The sequence below is a fragment of the Macrotis lagotis genome, chromosome 8 (assembly GCF_037893015.1).
Source record: "Macrotis lagotis isolate mMagLag1 chromosome 8, bilby.v1.9.chrom.fasta, whole genome shotgun sequence".
Classification (NCBI taxonomy): Eukaryota; Metazoa; Chordata; class Mammalia; order Peramelemorphia; family Peramelidae; genus Macrotis; species Macrotis lagotis.
Window position 1 is genome coordinate 56,203,128 of NC_133665.1, and position 23,059 is coordinate 56,226,186.

At 35.6% G+C, this 23,059-nt stretch overlaps 1 protein-coding gene across 1 annotated transcript in view; it reads right to left on the reverse strand.

The window, feature by feature from the left end:
* The window catches only part of C1QTNF8 (C1q and TNF related 8), a 30,130-nt gene extending 25,982 nt beyond the window's left edge, over nt 1–4,148 (reverse strand). The window contains exon 1 of the mRNA XM_074195995.1: nt 3,944–4,148. The gene's annotated coding sequence lies outside the window, so the exon portion shown is untranslated. The remainder of the gene's footprint in view (nt 1–3,943) is intronic.
* Nucleotides 4,149–23,059: the final 18,911 nt, after the last annotated feature.

Below are 23,059 nucleotides of genomic sequence, written 5' to 3' on the forward strand. Positions count from 1 at the left end.
TTTGCAAGGCAATGGGGTTAAGTGGCTTGCCCAAGGCCATGCAGCTAGGTCATTATTGAGTGTCTGAGGCCAGATTTGAACTCAGGTACTCCTGACTCCAGGGCCGGTGTTTTCTCCACTGTGCCACCTAGCTGCCCCTCAATCTACTTTCAAAATGAGAGGTGGGTGATTGAGGTTTGAATTTTGTTCTAGTTATGCAACTAAAGTTGACTAAAGCAATGGTCTGCACATAGGAGAACTTGTTTTATGTTTAGAAGACTCAGAAAATGGAGATTTCTACTTTATGATGTAACAGTGGTAAAATCTAGTGTCAGAGACAATGTAGTCTAGTGGAAAGAGTAGAGAACTAATGTTTTATCATTTAGTACCTTTATTACTTTGGATTAGTAGCATTACTTGTCTGCTTCCAAATCATGATACGCAACCCCTCTATTTTAGAGATAAAAAATGAAACTCACAAAGATAAGCTCAAGGTTATATAGGGTATGAGGGGGGGCGGACAGAACACTGCCCTGGACCCAGATTTCTTGTTATTTCCCACTTAATCAAAAATTTTTTTTTCCTAGGGGTTCTATTAATTAAGAGAATAAAGATATGTTTTGGTTTGAAGGATGTGGGAATTTCTGTATTTTTTTTTAATTAAAGACTCCTCTGGATTGACCTGTGGTTCTAAAAATTTTATCATAGGAAAATGTCTTGTCTATACCTAAGATCATTTACTATAGCTGTTTTGATTGCTGCAGTACATACAGTTAAAAAGCCCTGGATGTACCGAATCCCCAAAGTAACATTTTCTTTATTGATTTTATTAACCTTTCTTTTGAAAAATAATTATAATCAATTGGCTTGAAATTAAACTCATCCATCTATAACTAGAGTAACCTTCACCCTTCCATAGAGTCTACACATGTGTTTTTCTTGCCCCTTAGTTCAAGTTCATGACTTTGCTTTAAAGAGCATTGTTAAGGCAAGGGATTTCTTAGTGTCAATCTATATGTCAAAATAGGCATGTTGCCATATTCCAAATATGCTTCCATACTTCATATGTCATTGATTTTTTTCTATGGAAGCAGATGGAAATCTCTTTATGTCTTCATAAAATATCTTCATGAAGAGCTTTGTCCTGTCCCCCAAATTCATCATTAGTGGTAAGTCTTCTGGTGATGGTCTTATCTGAACTCATTATCAGTCCCCATACCCCTTTTTTTTTTTTGGATTTTGCAAGACAGTGAAGTTGTATCTTGCCCAAGGTCACACAACTAAGTAAGAATTAAGTGTCTGAGGCCACATTTGAACTCAAGTCCTTCTGATTCCAGGGCTAGTGTTCTATTCACTGTACCATCCAGTTGCCCCCCCCCCCACCCCAGACACATTTTCAAAGTCTTTTCAATTTGGCATGACTTGCCAATCCAGTAAGATGGTACACTAACTATAATCTCAGCTACTAGGGAGATTGAGACTGATGGATCTCTTCAATTCATTGAGTTCAATTCAATAAACATGTATTGAGGGCTTATTATATGCCAGCCACTATGCTAGTACTGGGGATACAAATCAGAGAAAAGAGACAGTTCTACTCTCAGGGACCTTAAATTTAATGTTGGAAGATAGCACACAAAATGCTGAAAGATGAAACAAAGTTGAAAAGAGGAGGGGGACACCAGAGGATACCTGACATGGAGATGTATTTTCTCAAGTAATAGAAGCCAATCAGAATATAAGTTCTAAAAGGAAGACTTTGGGAGGAGATTAGTACCATACCTCCAATCTGAGGAAAGAAGCAAGTGAAGAAAAGTTGAAATAAGTTGTTGAGTTACAAAATCTCATTCAATTTGGGTGATGATAATCTTGTTAGGTGATCTCTCAAGTGAGGGAGCACAGAGCTTTATCAGGTTATGACTATAAGTGCTGGTATTAAGTTCAGTATCCCTATGGTGAGCCCCTCTCCCCTCCCTCCCCAAGAGGGAGGTCACCAGTTTTCCTAAGAAGCAAATAGATCAAAAGCTCTCAGTGCTGATCAGTACTTGCATTACCAGCCCAGATAAGAGGAGGAGATCCATTCTTAAAACAACAACAAATGAACTTGCCAAAGCTTGTATTCTTCGAGTCTCAGTTAAGACAAACAAGGTAGCTTGTATTTGTGCTTTGGTGGGGGAATTTTAGTAGAGAAATATAGTAATAATTACTATTATAACTCATTTTAAGGCAGAGGAGGAGTAGATCACTCTTTCCAGTTTCACTTCAAGCCTAATCTCTGTTACAAGTGAAGGTAGGGTTGGTGGAGGGAATGGGGAGGAATTCCATGGGAGGTAAGAGGCATAAATTGGTAAGCATGCTGTTGTCTTAAAGGATCACTTTTTTTAGGCTTGTAGATCACACAATAGTCCTTCACAACAACAATAACTAGGGTTTAAATAGAGTTTCAAGATTTGAAGTACACTGGTCAAATAGCTGATCCAACAAGAAGAAAAATTGATTCTCACTCACCTTTTGACCAAGTAATGTTTCAGAGGGTCAAACCTAGAGATTTTAATTGTCATTCAACTTACGGTTCCCCAGGTTCAGTTGATTTGGATAAAAATCTTTGGGTCTGGGTTGGACTGACCTGAGCATCACCACAGAATTCTGCTTTACCTTGTCCTCTGAGAGTGGTTTTGTCACTTTCTTGGTCATTCTATATCAAGATGACATATTCTTTGCATCTGTTTTAATGATTTGGATTGCTTTTTGGAAAACATGAGGAACCCAACTTGGTCTATGATCTAGAACCAGCTCCAAATAGTAATTTAAATAATGTTTATAGAACTAGAAAATTCAATTCAATAAATTAATCCTTTCCTCCTTACTATCTGCAAGACATAGAAACAAAACAATGACCCTAGAGTCTCAGAACAAAAAAATTAACCATTAAAAATATAACATTTCCTGATAGTACCCATTAAAACTTCTCCTGGACCTCTTCCTGCCTTGGAACTTGTGTTGCCTTCAGTTACAGATGAGGGACATTTGTACAAAGCCCAGTTTTGTCCAGCCTGTTCAATGGTTTTTATCAGATCAAGAGTTACTATGTTGATTCAATGTTCCTGACAGATATTCACACAGAATTAACAAGTGCTCATAGAATCATAAATGTAGAACCAGAAGGGATCTCAGAGATCATCTCCCTCATTTTACATGGATAAGTTCTGAGAAGTTAAGTGATTTGGCTAAGGTCACCTAAGTTCTATAAAGGAGCCCAGATTGAAGCATGGGTCTTGGGACTCCAAGATCAGCATTCATTTCATTGCCTTCTACTAACAATAGATATACCCTTGAAGATTTCCTGTGATGCAGACCTCATAGGCCCTATTATCACTTTTTGGATACCACAAGTTATTAGAAAATGGTATCTCCTTTTACTGAGTTGAAATGGGAATCACTACAACTCATTCATTGCTCCTGTTGTTGTTCAGGCATTTCAATCTTATTTGTCTTTCTATGATCACTTTTTTTGACAAACATTTCTGAATGATTTTCCATTTCTTTCTCCATTTCATTTTACAGAGGGGAAAACTGATGCAAAGGATTAATTGACTTGCCTCTGTTCACAAAGCTAACGAGTGTCCTATACTGGATTTGAACTCAGGTCTTCTTGACTCCAGGCCTGGGCCTCTATCTACTTCATCACGTAACTTCCCTTCATTGCTCCTAACTCTGCCTTTATGAGCCAAGCAAAGTAAGAGAAAATACTTGAAAAAAACAGCAGACAGAATGTTGGAATTCTGACTCCAAATCTTGGGCTCTTTATAGCTCCCTTACTTCCTTCATGGTCTGGTTAGGAGCATGACCTGGGATGAGGAACAATTCCCCTAGACACAAGAGTTGTTTATATTCATCACAGGAAGGAATTTTCTCACCTGGGGAGTTCATTGACCTAGACCATGGAGGAAAAAATAGTACCTACCTTTTCGTGTTGTTGTGAGGATCCAGTGAGATAATGTGTGGTACCAACCTCGCAAACTCTAAAGCAGTATATAAATGTGAGTTTTTGTCTAATCCAGGGCCCTCAGTTTTTTAGAGGGGACAAATGAAACCTAGAGAGTTAAAATCTTTCACCCATGTCGGATGTAGACAGGATTCTGCTGGGGCTTCTAGTTGCAGATCCTAGCCTCTCACTAACTCCTACTATCTTTCCCTAAGGGGAAGCAGAAGATCAACCAGTGGGGCCTGACTCATTCCAAAGTCAGTAATGCTTCCCTCTCCACACCCCTAATTGCTGCATGCCAGCAGCTTGAAGCAGCCCTGGGTTGTTTCAGTGCACAGAGGATTTGAGACCAATTATGGCTTTGCATTGGCAGGCCTTTATGGTGGTAAAAAATAACTCTAATGTGTTCTCACATTCCTAAAAGTATGGCCTGAAAAATAAAATGTCCTTAGCAAGGATGATTCGTTGTGCATGCTAAGAAACATTTTAGCTCTTCCAGGAGGCCGGGTCATGGTTATAATGGTCTAGGAGTTGCCCCTCTAGGCTCTGAAGACCCCTTCTGGGATTTTGGGGTCTGGAGGGTGGATCTGGTAGGTTAATTTCTTTTTTTAAAATTAATTCATATTTATTTCCACATTCCTTTCTCTTTAAATTTTGAGTTCCAAATTCTCTCTCTCTCTCTCTCTCTCTCTCTCTCTCTCTCTCTCTCTCTCTCTCTCTCTCTCTCTCTCTCTCTCTCACACCCACCGAGAAGGGAAGCAAAAGTTATGAATTAATTATAAATATGAAGTCATGCAAAACCATATTTCCATATTAGCCGTCACAAAATTATTTTCAAGTTTGTACTTCAATTTGTTTATCACTTCTCTCTTTGAAGTTGGAAGGTATTTTTTCTTCATGAGTCATTTAGAATTATCTTGCATCACTGTATTGATAAGAGAAGCCAAGTCTTTCACAGTTGAGAATCCGTTAGAACATTGCTGATACAGAATAGAATGATTTAATTCTGTTCACTTCACTTTGCATCAGTTCACATATATTTTGCCATTTTTCCATGAAACCACCAATTTATTTTCTTTTTAAAAAATTTTTAAGGAGATTTATTTATTTATTTTGAATTTTACAATTTTCCCACTAATCTGGCTTCCCTTGCCCCACCCCCTCAGGAGGCAGTCTGTTAGTCTTTACATTGTTTCCATGGTATACATTGATCTATGTTGAATGTGATGAGAGAGAAATCATATCCTTAAGGAAAAAAATAAAGCATAAGAGATAGCAAAATTATATAATCAGATAATTTTTTTTAATTAAAAGTAATAGTCTTTGGTCTTTGTTCAAACTCCACAAGTCTTTCTCTGGATACAAATAATATTCTCCATCGTAGATATCCCAAAATTGTACCTGATTGTTGCACTGGTGGAATGAGCAAGTCCATTAAGGTTGGTTATTACCCCTCTGTTGCTGTTACCCCCTGTCATTTCTTTTAGCACCAATAATACTCTGTCATAATTTTGCAACCACTTGTTCAGCCATTCTCCAATTGATAGGCATCCCCTCAATTTCTAATTCTTTGCACACATTAAAAAGAGCTACTATAAATATTTAGACAAATGGGTTCTTTTTATTTGTTCTTTTGGGTATACAGTGGCAGTGCTGAGTCAAAAGGTCTACAAGTTTTATAGCCCTTTGACCATAATTCCAAATTGTACTCCAGAATATTTACACCACTTCACAATTCAATCAATGGTTTATTAGTATGTCTATTTTTATTCATCCCCTCTAGCATTTGTCATTTCTATTAAGTGTACTTTATGTGGAACCTTAGAGTTGTTCTAATTTTCATCAAGAGTGCTTTCAAGCATTTTTTTATGTAACTATAGATAGCTTTCATTATTTCAACTGAAAACTATTTATTCACATCCTTTGATGATTTAGTTGTTGAGGAATGGCTCTTATTTTCAAAAAATTGGTTCAGTTCTCTATATAAATGAGAAATGAGTTTTTATGAGAGAAATTTGCTGCACTTTTTCAGTTATGAATACTATGTATTTTCCTCTGTCTTATTTCCTTTCTTACTTTTACCTATCTGCCTTCCCATCTATCACCCCCCTCTCCCTTATCTGCTTCGCCTCCTACTTTTCTGTAAGGAAAAATGGATTTCTCTACCCAACTGAGCATCTTTGACACAATTCCAATGATATTCAAGCATTGTTATCACTCCTTCTCTCCCCATTCATTATAAAAGCTCTTCCTTGAAAGTCTCTTTTATGAGAAAATATTGACCATTCCACTTCTCACTCCCACCTTCTCTCAGTTAATTTCTCTTTCTTACTCCTTCATTTTTCTGAGATCACTCCAACATAATCAATGCCAATGTAATCTCTTCATTTCCCTGTAATGGTAAAGTGCTTAGGAGGCAAATGTGTCATTGTCCCATATAGGAATGTAAACAATTTAACTTAATTGAATCTCATTATTATTCTTTTATATTTACTTTTCCATGCTTCTCTAGAGTCTTGTGTTTCAGTATCAAATTTCTATTCAGTTCTGGTGTTTTTTGATCTGGAAAATTTGAAAGTCCTCTTCTTTATTACATATCATTTTTACCTCTGATGGATTATACTCAGTTTTGCTGGGTGGTTATTCTTCACTGTAATTCCAGATGCTTTGCCTTCCAGAATATCATATCCAAAGCTCTCCATTCCTTTTAAGTGGAAGATTCATTTTAATCCTCACTCTGGTTCCACAGTATTTGAATTGATCCTTCCCTTCCTTATACTTTGTAGTACTTTCTCTTTGATCTGTGAGCTCTGGAATTTGGCAATAATATTGCTGGAGTTTTCACTTAGGATTTCTTTCAGGAGGTGATCAGTGGATTCTTTCAGGTTTTATTATACCCTTTAGATCTGAGATATTGGGGCAGTTTTCCTTGATAATTTCTTAAAATATGATACATAAGTAATTTTTTAATCATAGCTTTCAACCAGTTCAATAGTTCTTAAATTACTTTTTTTCTCAATCTATTTTCATCGTCAGGTTTTGTAATTTTGTTTTATTTTTTTTGCTGAGATATTTTCATTTTTCTTATATTTTTTCATTCTTTTGACTCTGTTTAATTGTTTCTTGATGTTTAATGGGATCATTAGCTTCTCCTTACTCAAATCTAATTTTCAAAGAATTATTTTCTGGAGATTCTGGCCAAGTTGGTGAAGAGAGGCCAGGAATTGTTTTAACTCTCCTGGTTTTCCCTCAGAATCAACAAGAATCAAGTCTTTTAATAGATTTTGGAGTGATAGAACTCATAAAAGAATAGAGGGGAACATCTTCCAGCAAGGTCTGTCACAGGGAACCATGGGCATGCCCAGCAACGAGAGCAGAGACCCAGGGCAGGGGCTGCAGGGTGAAATAGGGGACTAACCTGAGAAATGCAGTGATGGGAGCAGAAGCCTTTGTGCTGTGCATTGTGCAGGACACCCATTCAACCCACCCAGATTGTCTGGAGAGTCACCAGTGTTCCCAGAAGAGCCCCCAGCATTTCTGTGGGGTGGGAGGGTCTGGCATTCTCCAGTACAAACACAGAAATAGCCTTAGGTGTTCACACTTTTCCCCAAGGCCCAGGACTTCCCCAGTGCTGGGTCCAGAGAGACTCACCAACATTTCCATCTCTGATGGCCTAGGGCAGCAATTGGGTTGTGTGAGGACAGTCCAGATTCAGCCTCAGGTCTAGGGAATGGGAGACTGATACCCTCAGTGTAGTCAATCTAGGAAAAGCTTTTGGTGTTTCTTACTGCTTGATCCTTCTAACTCCAGTGAGTAAGTTCTCTAAGGTTCAAAACATCCAAGGCCAGTTAGCAAGCCCCTTTGCCAACACAAGACCTTAAGGAAGGTTAACATTCTAAAATTTTTTTAAAAAGCCATTGCAAAGGGGTCTATTGAATGTTACCTTGGAGATAAAGATACTAATTCAGAAAAGGAGAAAAGAAGGGATTCTAAATATGAACCTTCAAAGAATATGAACTGATCTCTAGTCCAGAAAGACTTCTTAGAAGACATCAGAAAGGAGTTTAGAAATCAAATGGAAAACTTGGGAAAAGAAATGAAAGGCAAATTTAACACTTTGCAAGAGAAAATTAACATCTTACAACAACAAAAATGACAGAAGAAAACAAATCCTTTAAAAATACAATTGAACAAATACAGAAAGAAAATAAATCTCTCAAAAACACAATTGAGCAAATGGAAGAAGATAATAACTTCTTTAAAAATAGAATTGATCAAATGAAAAAGAAGATGCAAAAACTAAATGGAAAAAATAGCTCCCTGAAAAATAAATTGGAATCAGTGGAAGCTAATGATTTCATTAGACACTAAGAATCTATTAAACAGGGGTAGCTAGGTGGTACAGTAGATAGAGCACTGGCCCTGGAGTCAGCAGTACCTGAGTTCAAATCTGGCCTCAGACACTTAATAATTACTTAGCTGTGTGGCCTTGGGCAAGCCACTTAACCCCATTGCCTTGCAAAAACTAAAAAAAAATCTATTAAACAAAATCAAAAAATGAAAATAAATAGAATATATAAAATACTCACTGAAGGAACAACTGCACTGGAAAAATAAATCCAGGAGAGACAATTTAAGAATCGTAAGACAACTTGAAACCTTTAATCAAAAACATGGCCTGGATCCATTATTCAGGATATAGCTAAAGAGAGCTGCCCTGATCCTAGAATTAGAAAGTAAAACTATCATTGAAAGAGTCCATCAATCCCTTCATAAAAGGGATTACAAAATGAAAACACCAAGAAATATTGTGACTAAACTCCAGAATTATCAGAACAAGGAGAAAATCCTGCAAGCAGCCAGAAAGAAGCAATTCAAATACAAGGTGTCACAGTCAGGATTACATAGAACCATCAGCATTAAAGAATCAAAGTGCCTGGAATATGAAATTCCTGAGAGTAAGGGAGTTTGGATTATGAACAAGAATCAACAATCCAGAAAAGTGCACTTTTTTCTTTCAGTGGGAAAGAATGAACATTTAATGAAATTGGTGACTTTCAAACTTTCCTGATGAAAAGATCAGAGTTGAACAGAAAATGTGTTCCTCAAATGGGATATTGAACAGATAAATGAAAAGCTGAACAGGGGAGAAGAAAATGGACTGCTATCCAATAAGAGCAAACTGGTTGCATCCCTACATGAGAGGAAGATTATCATTACTCTTGAACATTGTAACTCTATTAGAGGAATTATACTTAGGCTGAAGATATGGACATTCATGGTATATCCATTACTTTGATGGAATGATTTTTAAATGATTTCATTAAAAAAGGGAAGGAATATAAAGATATGGGAGGAAGGGGGAGATGGAATGGGGTAGGGACATGATAGAGGCAAAAAAGGAAAGAGGTGAGAACTCTCATTGGATTTGGCTCAAAGAAGGGTTAACATGCAGACTCAATTGATTTTAGAAATTTATCTTCTCAGGATTTAGGAGGGGGAAAGTGTAGAGGAGGGAAAGATGGAGGGAAGGAAAAAGGAAAAAGGAAAGCAAAGCGAGGGTGTTCCTAAAAAGAGGGAAAACACATTGAGGGTGGTGGTATTCAGAAGCAAAACACTAGAGAGGAGGGATAATATGAAAGAAGTGGAAAATGCAAATGGAGGGAAATAGCAAGGAGAGCATTAAAGATCTAGTAATTATAACTGTGAATGTGAATTGGATGACCTGTCCCATAAAACAGAAGTATATAGCAGAGTGAATTAAAAATCTCAATATGCTGCATACAAGAAACACATTTGAAGCAGAGAGATTCATACAGAGTAAAAGTAAAAGGTTAGAGCAGAAAAGTTATGCTTCATATGAAATTAAAAAATTAGGGGTAACAATCCTTATCTTAGACAAAGCAGTTGCAAAAATTGATCTCATTAAAAGAGATAAGGAAGGAAACTATATCCTCCTAAAAGGTACCATAGACAATGAAATAATTTCAATATTAATAGTATATACACTAAGCAGTATAGTATCCACATTCTTGGAGGAGAAGCTAAATGAGTTGTAGAAGACATCTACAGCAAAGCTATACTGCTGGGGCACCTCAATTTCCCTCTCTCAGAATTAGGCAAATCTAACCATAAAATAAATAAGGAAGTTAAGGGATTGAATAGAATGTTAGGAAAATTAGATGTGATAGATCTCTTAAGAAAACTGAATGGGGATAGAAAGGAATATATCTTTTTTTCTTTCTTTTTTATTAGTTTTTTTTTGCAAGGGAATGGAGTTAAGTGGCTTGCTCAAGGTCACACAGCCAGGTAATTATTAAGTGTCTAAGGACAGATTTGAACTCAGGTACTCCTGACTCCAGGGCCGGTGCTCTATCCACTGTGCCACCTAGCTGCCTTAATATACCTTTTTTTCAATGGTAATTGAAACAAAAAACTGAGCATGTATTAGGGCATAAAAAACCTCATAATCAAATGTAGAAAAGCAGAAATGTTGAATGTATCCTTTTCACATCAAGCAATTAAAAATCACTTGCAATAAAGGGTCATGGAGAAATAGACTTAAAGGTAATTAGGAACTAAATAGTCTAATTTTCAGAATGAGTAGATTAAATAACAAATCAGAAAAAGAATTAATGATTTCATCCAAGATAATAATAATAATAACATACCAAAACTATAGGACACAGCCAAATCAGTTAATTGAGGAAATATTAAATCTCCAAGTACTTACATGAATATAATAGAGAAAAGGAGATCAATGAACTGAGCATGCAACCAAAAATGTTAGAGGAAGAACAAATTAAAAATCTCCAATTACATACCAAATTGGAGTCTGAAAATTGAAGTGAAATTAATGAAATCCAAAACAAGAAAACTATTGAACTAATAAGCCAAAAGAATTTGTCTTATGAAAAAACCAATGAAATAGATAAACCTTTGGTTAATTTGATCAAAAAGAGAAGAAGCAAATTGCTAGTATCAAAATAAATTTATCACCAATAAGAAACAAATTAAAGTAATAATTCAGAACTATTTTGTCCATTTGCTAATAAATTTGATAGTCTAAATGAAATAGGTGAAAATTTACAAAAATATGAATTGCCAGGTTAAAAGAAGAGGAAATTAAAAGAAAAGAAATTAAACAATCAGGGCAGATGGATTCACACATGAAATCTACCAAACTTTCAAAGAACAATTAGTTCCAATTCTATATAAACTTTTTGAAAAAATAAGTGAAGGAGATCTGTCAAATTTCTTCTATGACACCAATATGCTGATATCTAAACCAGGAAGAGTCAAAACAGAAAAAGAAAATTATAGACCAATTCCTGTAATGAACATGGATGCAAAAATTTTAAATAAAGTATTAGCAAAGAGATTACAGCAAGTTATCACTAGGATAATGATTATTGATCATAAACACTATGATCAAGTAGGATTTATAACAGGAATGAAGGGTTGGTTCAAAATCCAGAAACCTATCAAAACAATTGATCATATCAACAACAAACCCAATAGAAGTCATGATTATTTCCATAGATGCTGAAAAAGCTTTTGACAAAAATAGCATTCTTATTAAAAATACTAGAGAACATAGAAATAAACAGAATGTTCCTTAAAATGATAAGTAGTATATAGCTAAAACCATCAACAAGCATTATACGCAATGGGGATAAAGTAAAATCATTCCCAATAAGATTGGGGTGAAATAAGAATGTCCATTATTCCCACTACTATTCAATATTGTATTAGAAATATTAGCTTTCGGGCAGCTAGGTGGTGCAGTGGATAAAGCACCAGCCCTGGAGTCAGGAGTACCTGAGTTCAAATTTGACCTCATACACTTAATAATGACCTAGCTGTGTGGCCTTGGGCAAGCCACTTAACCCCATTTGCCTTGCAAAAACCTAAAAAAAATTAGCTTTACCAATGAGAGAAGAAAAATAAATTGCAGGAATTAAAATAGGTAATAAAGAAACAAAACTCTCATTCTTTGCAAATGATATGATGGTATACATAGAGAATACTAGAAAATCACCTAAAAACTACTGGAAACAATTAGCAATTAGCAAAGCTGCAGGATATAAAATAAACCAATATAAATCCTCAGCATTTCTATATATTATTAACAAGATGCAACAGCAAGAGCTAGAAAGAGAAATCCAATTTAAAACAATTTCAGGCAACATAAAATACTTGGGAGACTGCTTGCCAAGGCAGAGTCAGAATCTTTATGAAAACAACTATAAAACACTTTTCACACAGATAAAATAAGATCTAAAAACTGGGCAAATGTCAATTGTTCATGGTAAATGGAGCTAATATAATACACATGATGATTCTACCTAAATTCTATTTCTTATTTAGTATGATACCAATCAAACTGGCAAAAAATTAGTTTAGTGGGTAGAAAAAATAGTAATAAAATTCATATGAAGGGAAAAAAATCAGAATATTAAGGAAATTCAAAGGAAGGTGGTTAGGTATGCCTAGTCATACCAGATCTAAAAACAATCATCCAAATTGTTTGTGATTGGATAAGAAATAGAATAGTGGATCAGTGGTAAAGATTAGGAGCACAGGAGACAGCAGTAATTGACTATAGTAATCTACTTTTTTGATAAACCCAATGATTCCAGTTTCTGGGATTTACTCTTTGATAAAAACTTTTGGGAAAACTGGAATATAGTATCACAGAAATTAGGGATAGACGAACAAGAAATAGTTTACCTGTCCATCCATGGAAAGAGGAGCAGTTTATGACCAAAGTAGACATAGAGAACGTGATGAAAAACAAACTAGATAATTTTACTACATTAAATTAAAATTTGTTTTGCACAAAATCACTCCATCCAAGATTAAAAGGAATTTAGTAAGTTGGGAAACAATTTTTACAACCAGTGTTTCTGGCAGTGGACTCATTTCTAAAATGTATAGAGAATTGAGTCAAATTTATAAAACAAGGCATTCCCTATTGATAAATGGTCAAAGGATATGTAAAAGTAATTCTCAGATGAAGAAATCAAAGCTCTCTATAGTCATATGAAAAATTGCTCTAAAGCATTATTGATTAGAGAAATGAAAATTAAAATATCTCTGAGATACCACCTCATAACTCTCCGATTGGTCAACAGATGACTAGAAAGGAAAATGAGCAATGTTGGGGGGATATGAGAAAACTGGGACACTGGTATATCATTAATTGAGTTGTGAATTGATCCAAACTTTCTGGAGAGCACTTTGGAATTATGTCCAAAGGGCAATGAAAATGTACATATCCTTTGATCCAGCAATACCACTAGTGGGTCTGTATCCTGAAGAAATAATGAAAAAGGGTAAAAATCCCACATATACAAAAATATCCTTAGCAGCATTTTTGTAATGCCAAAGAATTGGAAATTGAGGGGATATTCTTCAATTGGGAATGACTGAACAAATTGTAATATATAGTATATGATGCAATACTATTTTTAATAAAAAATATTAGGGTATGGGATCTCAGAAAAGCTTGAAAAATTTGCATGAATTGATGCTGAGTACAATGCGCAGAACCAGAAGAACATTATACACACTAGCAACAAGATGGGGTAATGATCAACCATGATGGATTTGTTCATTTCAGCAGTGCAATAATCAAAGACATTTTAAAAAGATTCATGATGGGGGCAGCTAGGTGGCACAGTGCATAGAGCACCGGCCCTAGTGTCAGGAGGACCTCAGTTCAAATCCAGCCCAAGACACTTAATAATTACTTAGCTGTGTCTTTGCGCAAGTCACTTAACTCCATTGCCTTGCAAAACAAAAAAAAACAAAAACAAAACAAAAGATCTGTGAAAGAAAATCCATACCCAGAGAAGGAACTGTGGAGTTTAAATGAAGGCCAAACCTTATTACCTCCAATTTTTAAAAGTTATTTTATTTATGTCTTTTTCTCTTTCTAATTTTTTTCTTCTGTTTGTTTCTGATTCTTCTCTCACAAAATGATCAATATGGATCTATGTTTAGCATAGTTAAAAATGTAGAGCCTATATCAAATTGCTTTTTGTCAGGAAGGAAAGGAAGGAGGGAGAAAATTATAAAACTCAAAATCTTCCAAAAGAAATTATTGGTTAAAAAATGATTGGAATGTGGTAGTTAAGTGGCACAGTGGATAGAACACCGGCCCTGGAGTCAGGAGTACCTGAGTTCAAATCCAGCCTCAGACACTTAAAAATTACCTAGCTGTGTGGCCTTGGGCAAGCCACTTAACCCCCATTGCCTTGCCAAAACCTAAAAAAAAAAAAAAGATTGGAAAAACGAATAAAATATTTTCTTAAAAAAGAATTATGTTTTTCAGTGAGCTTCTATACCTTTTCTTCATTTGGCAAATTCTGTTTTTTTGAGGAGTTATTTTCTTTAATGAATTTTTGTGCCTCTTTTATCATTGGACCAATTCTATTTTTAAGGTATTTTTTCCAGTACTCTTTGTGCCCCTTTTAATGAACTGTTCATTCTCTTTTTGTAATGTTCTTGCATCACTCTAATCCCCCAAAAGTTTCCTCTACCACTCTCATCTCTTTCTTTAACTGTTCCAGAATGTCTTGTTGGGCTTGAGTCCATTAAGCATTTTTTTTTGAGATTTTTTGGTAGCTGTTTTTCACTTTTTTTTTTACTTTTTCTGAGAGTCTTTGCTTTCCCTGCAATGTAGCACCTTTTAATGATCATGTTCTTTTGTTTTTGTTTACATTTATCCAGTTTATTTCTTGACTTTGACTTTTATGTTAAAGTTAGGTTCTGCTCACCTGGAAGTAGAGTGTACTGGTCTTTACCTCAGAAGGCTCCTGTTTTCCTGCAGTCATAAACACTAGTGCTTCCCTGCACCTTGTAATGATGACCAGGACTACTACTCCCTTATGACCAACCAGAAGTTCTCTTCAGCTTGGAATGGGACCCAGGACATAAACTTATGGGCAATAGAATTGCCAATAAGTGCTAGTTGTACCCAGTGCCTGGAAAGGATCTCCTGTTATCACTTGTTTTTTATCAGTTGTTTGAGCTCCTTACGATCTCTGAATTGGGAACTTCATAATATTCTATTGCAGTTGCTACTGTCTCTGAGGTCCATTTCTGGTGGTCCTGTGATACTCCCTAGAGTCAAAAATTTCTTCTGCAGATCTCCTAAGTTATTTTAGCTTAGAAAAATTCCTAACCCTGATCTTTTGTTTGCTCTTCCATTTCAAAATATGATTTGAGTTTATATTTTAAATTTGTTTGGAGGGTAATATTAGAAAAGTTCAGCTGCTTGTTGCCTGTACTTTGCCATCTTTACTTCACTCCATGGTTTTATATTTTTCACTGTATACTCTCAGGATTCATCTTTTGGAAAATTTTCCCATTCCATCTTTAAGATTTCAATTTACATGTCAGATTGAATATGTAGTTTTTAATCCTATTTATAATACTGAGACATTGAAAGTAATAACACCCTCAGGATTTCTTATTTTATTTTTATGGTCAACACCTGTGATACAATACAAGGTTAGAAATCTCCTTCCACTGATACTATTTTCTGCTTACCTACTTTATAGAGTTTTCGAGTATTGCCTGGGCCAGTGGTAAGCAAGGGTGTGCTGGGGCCAGCTCTAAGAGTTCTTGGAGAAAGTCAATTGTTAAATTTTTAGTGTGATCATTTAAACCTTGGTATAACTGCAAACTGCAAATCAGTGCTTGGTTTATTATTTTGTAATTGCATAGACTTAAGCTGATGGGGAAAATATTAATAATATAGATTAATTTAAAAATTCATTCTAAGGTGCCTTATCTATTCTCCCAATAGAGCTGGTTGTTAAACATTTTCAAAGACACCTCTCCAGGGAAGTTATATAATTTGCCCAGGGTCATATAGCTGTAAGTTTCAGAATTGAATTCAAGTCCTCCTGACTCCAAGACTGGTCCTTTATCCATGCATACTATATTTTTAGGATTATGAGATGAATACAATCATATAATTTATAGCTGAGAAAAAAATTAGCAATTATCTAGCTCCTAAATAGCAGAATCTCTTGTAAAAATGATCTCAAAGGCCACCGTATTCAACTCATACCTGAACAAGGTCTTAACTTCCTTGAAAAGTAATCAGCCAGTGGCACAGTGGATAAAGCACTGGCCCTGGAGTCAGGAGTACCTGGGTTCAAATCCAGTCTCAGACGCTTAAAGATTACCTAGCTGTGTGGCCTTGGGTAAGTCACTTAATCCCATTTGCCTTGCCAAAAAAAACTAAAAAAAAGTGATCACACACCCTGCTTCAAAACTCTCAGAGTGGAGCAGCTCATTGTCTCCAGAAGCAGGTAGCACATCTTACTTTCAGACAAGTCTAATGATTAAGGTTATTTTTTATTACATCAAATCCATCCTATCCAAAATCTGCCTCTACAATTTCCCACAGGTCCTATTTTTGCCCCCCCCAGGATAGCTTGATTCTAATCTCTTTTATAAGAAGGCTTTCTGAATAAAATTATATATACATCTTCCCCGTATTAATCTGCTCTAGATTAAACATCCTCAGTTCAATCAATCAATCTACTTATGGGAAAGGTTCAAGTTGTCATCATCTTGATCTCTTCTAGAGGTGTTCATCAATGTCCCTTTTAAACTACTGCTTATCTCATTTTACAGTTGAGGAAACTGCAATGTATTTCAGTTAAAATAATTGTCCAAGTACAGATATATATATATATATATATATATATATATATATATATATATATATATATATATGTATATAGTAAAATTGTTTCACTCTCCTTGTTTTAAGCACCTCTATGTTCCCTCCCAAGTGTGGAGAAAAGAGATTTAGAGCAAAAGAAAAATATATCAAATCATGATCATTTATATATTATAAAAATGCGATGTAGAAGTAATATCATTGAATTAAAATGTCAATGTCTTGAGGTCAGGGATTGCATTTTTGCCTTTCTTTATGCCTCTAGCATTTAGAAAGGACGTGACACTTAATAAATACTTAATAAATGACTGTTGGCTGATGCCTCGGGTTTGAATCTTTTTTTAAGCGTCTCTCTCTCTCTTTCTCTCACTAAACTTTAATTTCTATTTTTCCATCTCCACAGGTCGCTTTGGTGAGACTTCTACATGATGCAGAGGGGATCTGAGTTCTCAAAAATTATGCCTAAGAAATAAACCTAGTAGTATTATTGCTAGGCTAAAGGATATAGGCTGTTAAATAACTCTTAGGGAATATTCCAGACTGTTCTCCAAAATAGTTAGATTAGGTCACATACAATGAATTAGTATCCCAATTTTTCCACATCTCCTTCAACATTTATCATTCTCCCCTTCTATCATTTCACCCAATCTTGTCAGTGTAACATAATATCTCCAGGTTGATTGAATTTTTATTTCTCCAATAAATAATGATTTGGTATATTTAGAAAACAATTTTTCATAGTCTTTAATGTGAAAGGCTTTGTTCTAGGCAATGGAATTCAAAGACAAAAATTTAGCCATCCTTGTCTTCAAGGATATTATAGTCTATTGGGGGGGGTAGGATGCAACTTGTTCACAAGTCAGTGAATGCAAAGCATATATGCAGTTATTTCACACATTGCATATTGTAGCATAGGCCTAGGAAAATGAAGTTGGGGGCAGTTGGAAAACATTGGAAGAGGAAAGTTTGATGTCTGGCCACTTTCCAGAGCTAAATTTTCTCTGGTCATTCAGTTATTGCCAAGGTGATATATAGAAAGAAAATTAAACTTCCTGATAAAAATAGAATTTTCTTTTCTTTCTGGCTCCTGATTTTATGTAAGTTGCCACATTGTCACCATAGCAATTTGATAAAACCTTTGAATTTTAATGGTCCTTCAGACATATTTGTCATGTTGGGCCAGAAAATGACACTTTTACAGCCAATACATATGAACACTCTATTTGGAAATTCACAGGGTATCACAGGATGCCAAATGATTTCAAATCCCTGAGTAGAAAGGGTAATAGATTATTCTCCCTGACTTTTCAAATGAGAGAACTTATTCTTGGAAAGGATTTCAATTTTTTTTTCTTAACAGTGCCTATTCATATGATGCTCAGACTAGCACTCTGTTTTATAATTTTTTTTGTTTTGAATTTAAGAATCAATAATGAATATTTCAATATGCAGTGAGATGGCACAAGAAACTGTGAACATTTGTTTCAAACAAGGTAGTGACAAATTGTTCCATCTACTTGTTTCTGTATTTCCTTTTATGTTCTTTTGTCTATTAAAATGTTGTATTGATTCACTTTTATTTTTGCATAGCTCTCAATGTCTCCATCCAAAGATTCTCCCTTGTAATATATATGTACAATCAAATTCAGCACATCTCATTCTCCCTATTTATTAAGGACTCATAGTATTACAGTTGCATGTCATCATAACATTAAAGCTTCTTTAATCAGAGCTTAGGCTTCAAAACTACTTTATTTCATGAAATGTCATGATCATCATATTAATTGTTCTCCTAGTTCCACTCATTTTTTTTGCATCAGTTTATATGAGTTTACATTTTCCTCTGTGTCCATCATGGTTGTCATTTCATACTAGGTAAAACTATTTCATTTCATTTAGGTACATAATTTATTCAATCATTCTCATGTTTCTAGTTCCACTATAAATATTTTTCTATACATAAAATCTTTCCCTTTGTCCATGATTGTGTTTTGATTCATGACTAATCATTTGGTCAAAGGGTGTATATTGTTTAGTGACTTTATAGCCATAGTTTCAATAGTTGAACCAGGCCACAACTCTACCAGTCAATCAATCAATCAATCAATCAGTCAATCAAAAATATTTGATAAGTGCTTACTATCTTTCAGGCTAAGTATTGGAGAATCAAAGAAAGGTAAAAATTCTCTTTGGTCTTAATTAGCTAACATTTTAATAAAGGAGGTAATGTTTAGATAACCAGACACATACAAGACATATACTGTAGATGAGAGGTAATCCCAAAGGAGAAGACTATAGAAACTTAAAGTGGGATGGGGCACAGGGCGAAGTGAAGAAATATCCAGGAAAGACCTCCTGATGAAGATAGGATTCGAACAGACTTGATGGAAGATGGGGTAATTATGGGGTAGAATTAAGAAGGGAGAACAGTGTAGATATGGAGAACAAACAGCCTATGCAAAAGTACAAAGTTAAGTTATAAAGTGTATTCTTGAAGGACAACAGTGAATTAATGTGTCAGTCCTACCACAACCTTTTAAACAATTGCTAGTGTCTTCTTTTGTCATATTTGAAAATCTCATGAGTTTGTGGTGAAACATCACTTGTTTTAATTTAAGTTTCTTTTATTGTTTGTGATTTGGAACATTTGTATCATATTTCTTCATTTTATATTTGTTGCATGCCTGCCAGATAACTTATCCATTACTCATGACTAATATTGGTCTAAGACAATATTGAAGAGGCCGGTGACAAAGATGACAAGTTCTCAATTTATTTTACAGAATGCCAGAGTTTAAATATCCTCTTAGTCCCTGGTTTACCCCCACTTCAGGAGTAGTTCTCCAATTAGCAAATCAAACAAATGCTTCCTCCTAGTGGACAGCAGGTGATAAAGTTTACTTCCTCTGGCTAGTACTTCTCACACAAAGATGCTGTCACTGGCTTAGTGTTTAACACAATGGTCCAGGAAGTGCCAAAATATTAGGAACAGATAGATAAGAAGATCCAGAGAGCTGACCCAGAAAATTAGGCCAAGGGTGAACCTTGGCAAGAGGACCACTAGGCCATTCCCAGTCACACAATGACCTGTCTGTGACCTTCAGTCTCTTACAAATCCCCCTTTTTTGCTTTTTGGGGCAAATTTCCTGTAAGTCATCTGCAAGAGGGCAGATTATTCTCAGACAATACCATAGGAGAAATACTATGATCATAAACATTACCATCACTGATACACTAATGCACAGGGAGGTTCTAAAATCATTGTAGGACTTGGAAATTTATCCTACGCAGCATGATCAGGAGTTTTGAAGTATTATCAGTTTCACTTGCTTTTTTCCCCCAAATCAATTAAATTCAAACCCCAAACCAAAAGGAGTAACATTTAACATAACAATGTCATTTACTATTTTCCCCAACATTGCAATTGCAACAAGTTATGTACATTATTCATTGCAGCAAAAGCTTTCCATCCCACCATGACCGTTTTATAACTGTCATTATGCCATGACTGAATCACAAAATTATCAATGATCTTATAACAAGTTCCTATGTTAGGATAACAATCTAAAAAAGGTGGAAAAACATGTTCTTTTCCAATATCCCATGTAACAGGATATTGACAAGGTTTTTGTATACTGCTCCAAATACTTCTCATTATTTCTACATACAGACTCCAATATCCCTGATGCTGACATGGTGAAAGTTCATCTTTTGTATCTGAAACATCAGTTGGATTACTTCCAAAGGTCTGTTCCTATGTCTCCTCTTGCATTTCGATGGCCTGTGCCTTTTCCTCCTTATGTTGGTTCTCTCTTCCAGTGATAATGAGGACATTCCTTTCAGAGACCCAGATTTTTCCATTACCTGTGGAAATATAAACATATCCTGGCCCTCAAATTATTCCCTAGTTGGGTCCTATCCACTTTCTTTCCCTATCTTTTCACATTACTTTTTCTTGAAATTACATAATTCAATCTATTGGCGAGCCTATCATATATCCCCCCTTTTTTTATTTTAGGAGAGTTTTAATATTCCTATGCTTTCCTTAATTCAATTACCTATAGACCTTTCAACACTTCTAGTAACCAAAAAATAAATCTGTAAAAGTTTCTGAACTATTTTGTATACTTATAACAAGCAAAAACCATAGATATTGTAAGAGAATTTCTTTGAAGTTACAAAAGAATATCACGTAACTAAGAAATACATATGCATATATATTCTCTTCCATAAACATATGATTAATGATGAGACAAAGATTACAAACTTTCTTCCTTTACCAACAAAAGACCTTGTGAGAGTGTTGACAATTATCAATATTGATTTAACACCAAAACAAATCAGATTACAAAATTTAGTGCAATATCTCTTCCCCAAAAGAAATCAGCAAATTATATGATTCAATGTTCTCAAATTCCTTGAAATACAATTTATCCCAATAATAATTTCCTTCTTAATAACACACACAAATTCTCAAGACTTGTTACAAAACTTATATGACTAAATTACTCTCGGATAGTTTCTTTTTTCTTTAAACACTAGGTAGAGACCTTTTTTCCCCTCCCTCTTTTCAAAGCTTCCTGAGGGCAGGAAATCTACCCCACTTTGGTCTGCATGTCCAAGCAACCTGACTCCATAGGTGGAAATGTGCCTGGGGGTGACCAGACTCTGTCCTAGGGGTGGTCCCCCAAGGTACCTCACTCCTGGCCACTTATGGCCTCTTGCAGAAACACCTGATGGAGGAGTCTAGAAGTTTACATTTACTAAATCTTAAAGTCTCAATTAACAAAAGTTGAATACAGCTTATATTAAGGTTAACAAAAGCTTAGCTCACAGCTGAAATCATTTCACAAACTTTGCAAGTTACAACCCTTCAAATGGTATAAGTAGATAGGCTCAGATCCCAGCTACATTAGTTACTTAATTTAGACCTTTTAAGCAATTAAATTCAAAACTCAAAGTAAAAAGAATAACATTTAACCTTACTTAACTATTTCAGATCTGAATTACACATACACACAGAAGTTTAGACACAAACACAAACATAGAAACAATTCTTTTATATTTCAAACTTATCAAAGTGAGATTGTTGGACACCCTGGCTGGCATCAAAATCTCAACATATAGGAACATTTTCCCACCTCTCCAGGACAGTGGAGAGATGTAAAATGTCCTATAGATGTTTAAATACACATACACATATATTTATATTATATAATTTTGAACACACCAACAAAGACTGGTCAAATAATAACTTTTGGAATCAAATCAGTATTTCTTGAGGAACCTCATATATATTCATGAAACTCTTGAAATAAATAGTCAATCAAAAAAGATTGAATGTATTTTTAAACAACTTCACAAAATGTATGAATTTTTTTCTGATGGTAAAGAAAGGATGAATTGTGTCTAAAAGATTTCCCACATATATTATATTCATAAGGATTCTCTCCAGTATGAATTCTTTGGTGATAAGTAAGATGTGTCCTCTGGGCAAAAGCCTTCCCACATACATTACATTGATAAGATTTTTCTCCCATATGAATTCTCTTGTGGAAAGTAAGCTGTGTGCTCTGTTTGAAGGTTTTCCCACAATCACCACATTCATAAGGCTAGTATGAATTCTTTGATGGGCATACAAATGTGTGTTCGTCCTGAAGACCAATCCACATTTATAACACTTGTAAGATTTCTCACCAGTATGAATTTTCTGATGGTAAATAAAAGATGAGTTACAGTTAAAAGTTTTTCCACAAACATTACATTTATAAGGTTCCCCCCCCCCCGTGGGGGGAGTTGAACTGTTTTCAAAGAATTTTCAAAGCTTTTCCACATTCACTACATTTATGAGGCTTCTCTCCAGTATGAGTTTTGTGATTGTACTGAAAGGATGAACTGAAGCCAAAATTTTTGCCATGTTCCTTACACCCCGGGGAGCACAAAATCGGGGAACAGAGGGGGACCTCTGCCAGAGCGAGCACGTGGAGCCCAGCCCTCAGGGCACACAGAGAGCAGCTTGGTCTTTCTGCAGCCCAGATCCAGGAAACAGAAGCAGGCAGTGCAGGTAAACAGGAGCCCCCAGGGCATGAGCCCATTGATCCTAGGGAGGGGAGTGAAGAGAGACTGCAGAGCTCTGTCCTTTGCCTCTGGAACAGGACTCTGGGGCTCTGACCACATTCAGATCCTGATCACATCATAGGCCCCCCCATAGAACAGCAGGGCCCCACCCATCTCAGCCCCATGGCAGAGGGGAGCACTTATGGTCATTCACAGATCAGGAGGGAGGACACAGCCTCACATACTGAGACCCTTGTGGGAGTGTCCCAAAAGCTCAGGAAACACCCCCAAACCAGGCTAAGACTGGGAAAATGAGCAAGCAGATAAAAAAG